Here is a 12,192-nt window from a genome sequence, read left to right on the forward strand (position 1 = left end):
TGTCAGAAAATACCATTACGTGGGGGGGGGGGTAATGATGAAATGAATGCAAGTGATTGCATGGAATGATCAAAGATATTTTGTTTTGTTTTCTGTCAGTAACATGTGAATCGTTAACGGTGTGTTTCTGGGAGAAATAGTTATATCGGGATTCTGATAGTTATTCTTTATAACTCCTTTTTTGCTTTTTAATGGAACCTTCCAGAAGGTGGAGCTTCAGCCACAAAATAAGTCCCCCCCCTCCCGGAAGAGGATCAGTATAGGAGGAGCGTGTCGTCCTGCGACTCACTAGCTGGGAAGTCACTGCTGCTCAGCAGGTGTGAGCCGCGTCAGTACATGGATGGGAGACCTCCTGGGGAAAAACTAAGGTTGCTGCTGGAAGAGGTATTAAGGGGGCTCGTAGAGGGTGCTCGCCTTGTAATCTGTTTTGATCCTAATACCCCGGTATAGAGATATGGACACTATCCTGTTAAACGGTGCTGTCCTTTAGATGAGACGTAAACCCAAGGTCCTGACTCTCCATGGTCACTAGTTAACTAATTAACAACGCATGCCTTGTGAGACTCTGCACGGACGATAGAGGACTTGTGGTAGGTTAGTTATAACTACAGCTGGCCTGCCACACCTTGTACAGTACAGTAAGTCTTTTAATTTGCCGGTGCTTTTTTTTTCTTTTTTTTTTTTGCTCTATAGCCAAGCCACAGTGACACTTGAGAGATACGATGTCAAGCGTGCAAACAGGCAAGTCCACCATAACGTGAAGTCGGAGACCGAAGTTAAAGTGTTGCAGGTTTGTGTGTCCACAGCAAGTCATTTTTTTTCAGCTTGATTTAAGGAAGTTAGAGAAAGCACTCCAAGATCTAAATAGGAGCAAGTATTTAGAGTCAAAGCCTACCAGGAATAACTGTAGAATACTGTGGTGTAATCAAATTGAGAGTGAAAATAGATTTAGTGGTTTGTTACAATGGAAATCCAGAGTAACAGATACAGTTTTAAATCTTGATTGTCCTGAGACTGATACTACCAGGCATAGCTTAGCAACAAAGCATAGCAATAAAACACAAAGAGTTTTTTGGTTTTGCCGGTGGGGGGTTGAATTTGACAGTAAATGTTAAAAAATGAATAATGTATTAGGCTGATAATCTACCACCTACTGGGATGATAAAATGAGAGATGATTTTAAGTCATATTAAAACATTTAACAGTGGATTAGCATGGTAAACAGTAAATGTACTGTATAACAAAAGACCCCTTGCTATAACTCATTTTAGCTGTCTGGCATTTGTAATTTAAATGAACCTACATCTGTTATTCCTAGTACCACTGGGCATTTTTATTAGACTCAAGTGATACATTGGCTGTGTTCCTCCTAGGATATGAACCTGTTCCAGGTCCTGAGCTCTATCGGGTGCATCACACTGCTCCCTTGTTTACTGATGTCACCTGTAGCCCTTCCCAGAATTAAGCCACACCTGGAGAGTACAGCCCCATGTCATTCCCCCTCATGTTTGAATAAAAATGTCTGAATGAGTTTTGCAGATGCAGTTTAAGTTACAGTATATAGCAAAGCAGTGTTTATTTGACATCTAAATTTGACACTAAACCAATATATCTGCTGGATATACTGTACACCTCAGGTGCTAGAAGTTACTTGAATATAGATCATTTTGTTAGAATCCAACTTAAATTTAACTTTTAAATTGAAAGTGGAGAAATAAGGAATTGGTTCTGTCATTATGCTGGAAGGATTTGGAGATTACGTGTGATTAATTATGTGTACATTCATAATCGCTCTTGCATCAATTAAATCTTTTCACTCGGCAAGTAGTACCACAGGGGCAGAATATTTAAGCGGTTTGATGTTTCAGCACCTCAGTGCTGTGATGTCACCTGTTTGCCATACCTGACAAGTTCACTGCATAAAGTATTGATTTATTAACGGCACTTTACTTTTATTAAAAAAAGAGATTGAAATTGGGTGGAGGGGGGGATATAATTCATTGTTAATAATTGGAAAATTGGTGATTTAGCAGTAGAGGATATTCCGTAGACATACTGTAGGGTTCGACACTCTGTGCCTGAATTATTTGTTCAAAGTGCAACACAATGGATGATAAAGCAGGATATGACTCTTTTTTTTATAAAAAGAACACACAGCGGGTGCTTAGAAAATACCAGCAAAATGCCTATGAATATATCAGAAGTGTTGAATTCAGATAAGTGGGGGAAAAATAAGCAACAAGAGCTCTTGGAACAATAGGTAGTGTTTGAGGTGCACATCTCAAAACATTCTGTGGAGTGTAAATGACAATTATTCAAAGGGAAGGATTAGCCTCATTCATTTCAAAGACCTGTGTAAATGTCACAGTCATGATAATATCCCAGAAATGATCCAGAAATGTATCTCTTCTACACTCAGGTTTTCAAAAGAAATACTACAAATCCACCAGGTCCAAAATAAATTCTGTCACTCCAAATCAATATAATTGTTTTTAAAAATAGCCAGATCAGAGTTAAACAATGCACATCATATTTTTTGGGGTCTGTCTTTAAGTACTTGTTTATAGAAGTACATATTGAAACAAAATGCAGTTTGTTTTTATTAAAGACATCAACTTGTATTTTTTGGCTCATGAATTTTAAATCTCCTTTTACCATATTTGTAGCATTTGGAGAACCACAAAATCTTTTTCCACATTTTCTGAATTACTGTTATTTAACTTTTAATCGTGTTTATTTAGGTCAGCTCACATCATGTAAATATGCATCTTCATAACTCCTCAGTATATACAATTCTGAAACTGCACAGAAAAGGTAAACACGCCTGTCTTCTCTTTTCAGCTCTAGATATATTTTTAGGTTGAGTGTCAAAGAACATACAGTATATATTGATGCATCTTCCTGCAAAATTACAATGGTGTGGCCATTGACAGGCCTTGCATTTGCATCTAAACCATTGAATGCATTTTTGAAAGGAGGAATAACATTCTACTGTATGCATTTAAGCCCACATGTTGATTTCAAGATCACTGAAAGTGTGAAATGCATTTCTAAAAAAATAAATACTGTATAGACCTTCTTTGTGAATTTTAAAGTAGGCGAGATGCTTATAAAGCTGACTGAACTGGCCGGATGCACAAGGTAATACAGATCAAGCGAACTGCTTATAATAAAGGGCTGCATTTGTCACCTGTTTTTACAGTATCCGACACTTGATGGGTAACTGCATTTGGATGTTGCCTTGACGACTCATTATGTTTTAAATATAATAATTCGCAGTTTACACAATGTTAGTGTGTACAATTTGATAATTGCATGTAAGCTTCTTCATTCACCTTAGAATTAATGTGCAAGTTATTTAAATACCTAGAGATTACTGGATGCAATGTTTATATGCTGTAGCTGGAGTTAAATAACATACATGCTATTTGTAACAGATTCATGCGATTCAGAATGAGATTCTCTTTTCCTCTTTTACATTATTGTTCAGTCCATCCTCCTTAGCTGCCTGTGAAGTCCTTACAAACACAAAGTTGCAATAATCGTACACAAACTGTACATGATGTGCATTCTCTGCATTTTCATCTGTGTGCTGTTTTTTTACATTGGGTCGCTGTTCTTTCACTGTTCCTGTCTGTGACCCTTCATAACTGAGTATTTGAATATGCTTCAACAGAGTAATTTCACTGAATTTGTGTTTTAATGTGTGCAGTGTTGTCACATACTGTACATTTCCTAATTGCGCACAGAGATGATGCGGTTTAGTTTCCCATGAACTGTAAGCTGTGGCTCGCAAGACTTTGACTTTGGTGCCTAATTTGTATACAGTGTAGACGATCTTCCTCTAACAGAATATTTGGAATGATTTGGTAAGATGTTACAATCAATAGAAAGTCATTCAGTTCATCTTGCAAATACAAAAATTGAGTTTATTTAGTTTTTTTAATGCTGAAACTATTAATAGGCCTCAGCTGAGACACATTATTGCTAGATATGTACTGTAACATCAATGTCCAAGCAACAACAGCAGCAGCATAGTAAGTCAGTTATTAGTGGTAATCGTGCAACTTCAGATTGATGGAGCCTGCTAGCACAATCTGTATGTTACTCTGTACCCATATAGTGGTAGGAGCTGTGAACTGCTGCTGAATTCACATGCTAAACTCTAGCCTTCACGCTTGCTGTAGCACAGATGCTTCTCCCTCCCTGTACTAAACTCCCATCTTCTGTGCTAAACTCCCTGATGGGGAGTGTTTATACAAACTCCTGATATGAAAGGGATGTTTTAAGTGCTTTCTGAGTCCTGGAGTTTCTTGAGAAAGCTACCTCAAAGACAGGAGGGTGAGGGTGTAGAGTAGTGTGTGTGTGTGTGTGTATATAAGCTGTGTAGAGCCATATCCCCTTTGAACTACTATAAATACTGTAACTATTTTGGTTCCTTGTATGCATACAATAAAACTTGGCTTGACAAACAGACACTTTAGGCTCGAATCTCTTGGTTTCTACAAGATCAAGACAGAGTGACTCCTGTTTCTTGCAGTATATCCATATGCATGGAATGTAGTATTGCATACAGTTGTAGTAACTATACAGCTATGTCCCTATGACACATTGCAAGTTGCTGTTCACACGGTAATGTACTTCAAGCACAATTCTTTTTAATTTGACAAATCGATTCTTGTTTTGAGTGAAATTGTCCAAACCAGCATATTACAAAATGCTATTTTAAAATCTGATCGTTAATCTATGTTTCTGGATATGAGAAGCTTCATTCTCTCATTGACAGAAATGTTATGTTAACAACGCTATGTTTGAATACCCACACCTGGCTGAATTTGTTCTCTAACACTTGCTTCAAGTGATTCAAAAAGTCTTAACAGTTGAACACAAGAATCATTTTACCACATTTCTCTAATTCTGCCCGACAGATTCAGTTCATGCTTCAACTGCTACCACCAAACTGTTAGCAATCTTGACACTGAAGCAGCAGTAATATCACAAGCCCAGTGCCTTGTGCAGCATTTGCTCTGAATAAAGTTTACAGTACACAGTTATTTTATTGCATTATCTCATATGAAACTTACCAAAGAAATAAAATTAAGTAAAAATACCAACAGTACATGGGGAAATGTACACTACTGTATATGTCTACCAATATGTACACTATGTGTAAGGCTACTGTGTATTTTAAGGATAAATTTGACACCAAAGTTGCTAAAGCCTTCATTCATTAGCAGTATAGCTGGTAATAACCAAGTCTGCAGCAAAGAACTGTAATTTGTTTTTTAGCCCTGTGATTTTCCAAGTGATTGATATCTTAATAAACTTAAAGTTGTCAGATAATATGGGTGAACATGTACTGTAGGCGGATCCAAAACTGGCTTCCAGCTTGTCTTCCTAGAGGCCCACAAGGTTCCGTGCTGGAGGACTTGATCTTCCCAATATTGAACAGATCGGATGACTGGATGAATCTCAGTGTTATACACATCTGAAGTAAAGTTAATAACCAGCGACCAGTATGCAGCTGTGATGGTACAAAATCATTTGCAGAAGACTCTGCATTGGGGCAAAGGTATGGAGATCAGAAATTAATTTTCTGCTATCAAATTTAAAAAATATGGTATGAAGTGCACACGAAATGGCAAAGAATTACATAGCATGCAGAAGAAATTGTAGTAAATGGATCATTGTCTTCAGGCAGAAAATGTGAAAAAGAGCATGAAGATAAACCCCCCCCCCGAGTTGTAACACTTACTGTAGTTGGTCCATGTTAGGGGAACAGCTCTCTCAGTTTTGGTCCCCACCTCATGTAAGGAGACAAGAGCCTAATAAATGTCTAGTGACAAACTGCAAGTCATCGCATATATGGCAAAAGATTAGAAATATAATCTCCCTGTGACCAATAACGTAGAAGAGGTCGGATGCAGGTTTTCATCATTTTAAAGGTAATTAACAAGGTTGACCACAGACATGATTACGTTGAGTATAACTACAGTGAGTCTTCCATGAAAATATTCTGCATCTCAGAGGCAGAAATACTGGAACTTTAGATGCCCTTGTGATCTGTGAGTCTGTGATGCTTTTTCTATTTAAAAGATTTCCTTTAGTTCTTGATTAATTTATATGAATTGAATGTTTAATCAAAGGTTCTGATAAATGGAGTCAACTCTTTTTCAAACTCTCCTCCCCTAGAAACAATTACCCCCAAAGCCTCTTTTTCCTGCATTTTATCACAAATATATTTTAAATCGCCTAAAATTAGTATTGCGTAATTTTTTTTACATGATGTAAACACTGAAAAGGCAGGAATATTACTTGAAACTTTTCTACAAAGCAGGCAGATTTCTGGGACACATGTTCCAAAGCCAATTGACAAAGGAAAAGAAACAACCAAAAATGTGTAAACGCGTGTGTATTTATATATAGTTACAGCACTTTAAAATCATTTTCACTTAATTTAATTTAGGTATTTTGTTGTCCCAAGATAATCCTTGAAACTAAATGTCCTTTCAGGAATGTATTAGCAGTATATAGTGCCTGTGCTGCAGGAAAGCACCGCCACTATATTGTACTACTGACAATTATGAATCACTGGTTTGAACTAAAAATATAAGCAATATCTGTAATTTGGTGTTCCTTTAAAGTAAATTCCCATTTGCTCTTTTATTATGCAGAAAGGTTCGTATAAAAATCCATTCACATATGCTTTAGAGGGTCTTAAAAGATAATGAAATTAGACAAGGCAAGGTAGGTAAGAATCCTTTTGTATTTTTTAAATAGAGGAAAAATGATTAAAAGTATTTGCTTGGGGGTTATTTGGCTTCTGCAGCAAAAACGTCTGAAATGGGATATTTTGCGATTAGCAAAACCAAGCCAAAGATTGCTCACCATGAATTCATTGATGGGTTGATTAAAGCACACATTTTTAAATTAATTATTAAATGTGGTTATGAACTAATTAACATCCTGAAAGATTTTAATTTAGATATAAAAAAATATTTTTCTACATTATCTTTGTTTCGCATTTTTATCTTTGTTTTTATTCAGTAAAAAAAAATCAGTAATTTCTGTACGAGTTACTTCATTCCCAGTGAGGAAGCAGCTCCCGTTCCAACAAATTAGTTGCAAATTGAGTGATGTCCTGGACTGAAAAAAAATTAAATAGAAATCAAAAACATGAGATCCAGTGTGCATTGTAGCTAGGCTTTATACAGCTCACAGATCGTCTGCTCTGATGGTTTCTACAGACGTGAGTCGATGTACAGTAGGGAAGCAACATGGTCCAGTAAATGATACAGTAACTGGCTTTCTGTGCCCTACTTGCTTTATACATTAATCCCCTTTTTTCCCCATGCCCTTGTATTCAATGTGCAGTATACTGTACGTGCCGTATTGCAACGCTAACGGTTATGCTGAATCAGTACTGTACAGTACGTTTCTCACCATGATCGGTTACGAATTATTGCCATGTAATTTGTGCGACTGGTTGTGCAAGTTGTTCTGTTGTGTTATGCAGGCTTTATGAAGTAGTTAGGATGTCGGGTTTTAGACTCAATCCAGTAAAGCTTGACCCGTGAGTCCCGCATGCTGCTGCTTAAATTTGCAAAGAAGAGATAACGACCCGCCCCCCAAACCCACATCCAATAAATGTGTGGGAGTTTTATTCTGAAGTCAGTTCGTACGGATTTGCAGAGTTTTTTTAATCATTACTCATTTTAATTTTAAGTTCAGAGTTCAATAAATGGTCAGTCTTGAAGTCCTAACCTGCACTCTTTTAAGAAAACAAAAGGATACGTCAAGAATGCTGTAATTTTAAAATTCATTCATTTATACTTTCCATGGAATATCTAGTAATAGCACTGCTTCCTTTTCAGCAACAAGTATTGTGCTTAAAATGTATAGGAAGGAGCAACCCATTTTTAAAAGTTTTTCTATTTATTTAAATTTAGTGTCGGCAAGGACATACATGTATTTATATAGACAAATTACATGGAAAGAGCATGCTGCCATTCAAAAGGTTGACAACACTATGCACAGAGCAACGGTGGGAGAGAATGAGCAGGTCATAAGGATAGTCCCTTGCATCTGTGCAGTGCTTTACATCCATTTCACCCCACATCTGCAGCACTGACATGCAGCAGCCCCTTGGGTCCATGGGATCGATTTTACTAACGGCACACTCGCCCTTCCTAATTGTACAGCTTTCCTAGTCAACACGCTTGGGCATCTTCCAGATCGATGGCTGTGGCATCATCTAAAACAGCTGTCCCAGAGTTCGGAAAAGGCACAGTCTGCAGGAATGCCAGAGAGACGAAACATCGGGGAAACGGGAAAGGAGACCGGCAGATATTTCTATAAATTAAAATCCACGCTAAACCCTTCCAGTTTACTGCCCCTGACTTCCTTCCCTCTATTTCCAGTCTCAGTATTTTTTTATTTTTAAGTCCAACTGCATCGCACCTCTCTTGAACAAAAAAAATCTCTTTCAAACCTCTTTAAAAAAAAAGTCTTCCTTTGTTCCCTGTCTCTCGGAAAACCTTCCAACACGTGGAGATTTGTGAGGTCTTCGCTTTTCTGTGTGGACACTGACGTGCTCTCACTTCAGATCACCTTTCCTTCCCTTTCTCCTGCTTCCCGCCTTGTGGACCTCTCTCTCTGTTTCTCTCAACTCCACCACCTTCTCCCCCTTCCTTCTCTGCCAAGACCCTCTTCACTCCTGACCACCTACTCTCCTGTTCCCTAACTAAATACTTCTACACAAGCACCTAGGCCAGGCCTGTTACTGTCCCACCTAAACTACTATAACTCTGAGGCTGTCCTCTCTGTCTGTCAACACTGGTGCTAAAACCTTAGTTCTTGCCCACCACTGTGTCAGTGACCCTGACCTTCAGTCTTTTCTCATCCGGTCTCCCTCCTCCTCTCCTCTTCTGCCAGACTTTCCATACCCCCTCTCCATTCTCCCACTTCCTGAGCCCATTCATTCTCTACTGTGGCACCTCAGTGGTGGAACGAGCGATCCACAGAGCTGCCCAGTCCCTGAGCTCCTCCTCAGTGCCCTGCTTAAGGCACTGTTTAGACAGCACCTGTGATCTCGGAGCTCTCAGCTGTGTTCTTCAATCCCTTGTCACTATTGCATAATATTTCTGCAGCAATATTGCAGTAGTATTTTTTTAATTCTCAGATTGGCTGTGTGTTTTGTGTATTGCTCTTATTCATTAGGCTGCTTTCATTCCTGCTTTGCATTCTCACTGTCTGAATTCTGTCCTAAATTTCACTATTCCATTTAAAGCTCAGGTGGTGCATTACCACATTGATTTCTCTTGGTCAATGTATTCATTTATCTGCTTGTACTTACATTGCATCCTTGTAGTTACGACAAATGTTAAATTCACATTTATAATATATAACCCTAAATAAGGTTGCCTGCTGAGCAAAAACAATAAATGGTAAGACTCAAAATAAATTGAAACTAAGGGAAATAATTTTTCACAAGCAAGAGACAAGACAATTATGTGCTTTTAAAAAAAAAGTTTGTGGAGATGTAACATTCAAGACGGTAATCCAGACACTGCCTTATTTCTTTAAGGTGGCAGTGAATATCAAGATTCCTATCATGCAGTTTTACATTTGACTTGTTTATACTTCTTGTTTGTCCTCTGTTGTTTTGGTGATTTGGAAGATATGTGATTTCAGTCCTTGCTTCTGCCACAATTTTTTAAAACTGTTTTGAATTCCTCCAGAAATGATTGTGTCTCTCTGACAGCTGGGGTCACATGCGTTAGTGAATCACAGATGTGTGTCATGGCCGTTATCCGGGGCGTGTTTTGCTCCATCTCCTCAGGTAGTGTTCACCCAGAAGTCAGCACTGCTGCTCACATGGGTGGCTAAACGAGATGCTGGTGACAACAGCAATGTCACAGTGGATCCGCATTTGATTAGTTATGGTAGAAAAGTAATCAAAAATGACATTCATCAGCTCTCTTACTACAGGATTGTAGTTAAACAGGATTTATTGTAATGTGAGGGGTGAATGTGAAATGAGCATCTTGCCATTCCTGGGATCTGTGGGGATTGAGAAGAGATTTGACATACATTGCTTATTTTTTCATACCGGGATGACACTGCTGTGCTGTCTGCTCAAAATCTGTCTATCCAGTGAGAATTGGAGTAGATAAACTACATATTAGCTGTTCCTGTGAGTTTGGTCTGAAAGATTAAGCTTTTGCTTATTAAAACATTCCCTTTCTGTCTGTAAGTTCTACAGTATATTAACTGGGAACACTAGCAAAACAATCTTATCAGCCTTTAAAGCCTGTAAGCTGAATGTTCATGCAAAACTGTTTTACACTAAGTAGGGCATGTCATCAATGAAGGTGACTGATTTTAATTGGTCATGAGTTCTGTTTTAAAGAAAACATTCTTTAATATTCCATTGCACATTTAGTCTTCATATTCTGCACTAGCAGCATCTGTTAATCAGCAGTCTTGATTGTATTAACTGTATGTTTGTGCTCCTCAGATTTGAAAGTTCATAGCTTGAAACTGATAAGTTCTTCATCAGCAAATGGAAAAGTTACAACTTTAAGGCAATGGTAAAGCTAAAACACATTGGCTTTGGGGGCAGAATGTCACACTGCCTCCCCTGCAGCTGAAAGAAAGCTGGCTGGTGTGGGATGCGTTCTCTAGTTAAGACGTGCGCCCGAGGCACACCCGCCTCAGGATGTTCATATGAACAAGTCGACTGCTTCTGCACCAGATCCAGATACTGAGCACTAAGTATACTACTGGTGGGGCCCCAACCGAGAAGTTCCCACCTCGCTGATGAAGACGTCCGCAACATCATGACCCAATGATCTGGGTCACCTGAAGACCCCCCGCTAGACATGAAGAAGAGCGAGCTGAAACTGTCCAGGAACAAGACCGGCTGACCTGTCCAAGATCACCCTCCTCCTCTTCCTCCTCCTCCCAGGAAGCACAGGAGAGGGGCTGAAGAACAGGCAGGAAAGAGTGATGGGCTGTCAACACACTGTAAAAGAATGGACAGGAGTGGAATCTGTAGTGATTCAGACTTTGACACACAATCGTCGTGTCTGGGAAGACATTGGGTGGTTATTTATTTCAATCACCAATGCAGTGATGGAAGTGATAAAGACAGAGCTATAAGAGATGTTCACTTCTTAAGAAATGCCTTCTCTAATATGTGCTGTAGGCTTAGGGGGTCGATCAGATTGGAACTTGAACATATGACTCATCACTTTTTTGTTGGTCTTGCCTTTGCAGTTTATGTGGTGTTTATCATTATGTGATTTAAGACTATTGTCCCTAGCCACTTCTTTGAATCTGTCAAGTCTGCAAAATACACCCCGTGCAAGAAATATGAAGTTGTTAAAGCCAGTACTCTGGCTTCTTTCAATAAAATTGGGCATTGGCCCAATGAACTGCTGTGGCTCACGTCTGGACTTTACTTTTAATGATAAGATGTACAATTGCCATACATCGCTGCCTTTTCTAGTAATAGTGCTGTTTAAATTTATTACTGTACAAATGCAATTCATATTTTTTAAAAAAATCCCACTGACCTTCATTATAATGATAGCCGGACTGGAACAGTTTATGTCCACTTGTTATTTATCATTAGGAAATAATTTCACATCCTTGTGAAATCAGTCTCTAATAACACCCACGTAGGAGGTAGGATTTTATCCAAATCCCATTAAAGAACCTGAAAGGTGTCCATTGTCAGTCACCACCTCCATAACGTGTAAACACTTCCTCGGTCAGACACTACAACAGACATGCACATTCATGTGTGTCGTAGAATCACCCAGGAAATACCACAGTCACTATCCCGGTTTGCATATCCTGGAGCAATCAGTCCACTATTCAAAACAAATCTGCAGCTTGTGTTCTCTTGCATTCAGAAGCACATGCATGACAGCATAATGTTTCTAGCAAACTAATGCTATGCTGTTACACAGATATTTAAATTAAAATAATATTTTTGAAGCATCTTTCACTGTAATACATGATACAGAAGAAGATCATCTTTCTTTGATGTACAAAACCTTTCTTAAATTGCCTAGTTCTTAAATACAAAAATACAAGTAACATGATTGTTTAAGTACAATGGGGCTGCAATTGTCAATCTATGAATAATATTGGTTTGAAATGCATTTACTTTAATGAACAGCA

General features: G+C 38.5%; 1 long non-coding RNA gene across 1 annotated transcript in view; it reads left to right on the top strand.

The window, feature by feature from the left end:
- The first annotated feature begins 260 nt into the window (after positions 1–260).
- The window catches only part of LOC148840402 (uncharacterized), a 59,660-nt gene continuing 47,728 nt past the window's right edge, over positions 261–12,192 (top strand). The window contains exons 1-2 of the long non-coding RNA XR_016090939.1: positions 261–384; positions 694–790. This is a non-coding gene — a long non-coding RNA (uncharacterized LOC148840402). The remainder of the gene's footprint in view (positions 385–693; positions 791–12,192) is intronic.

This window comes from Atractosteus spatula, chromosome 1, assembly GCF_055471065.1.
Source record: "Atractosteus spatula isolate fAtrSpa1 chromosome 1, fAtrSpa1.hap1, whole genome shotgun sequence".
NCBI lineage: Eukaryota > Metazoa > Chordata > Actinopteri > Semionotiformes > Lepisosteidae > Atractosteus > Atractosteus spatula.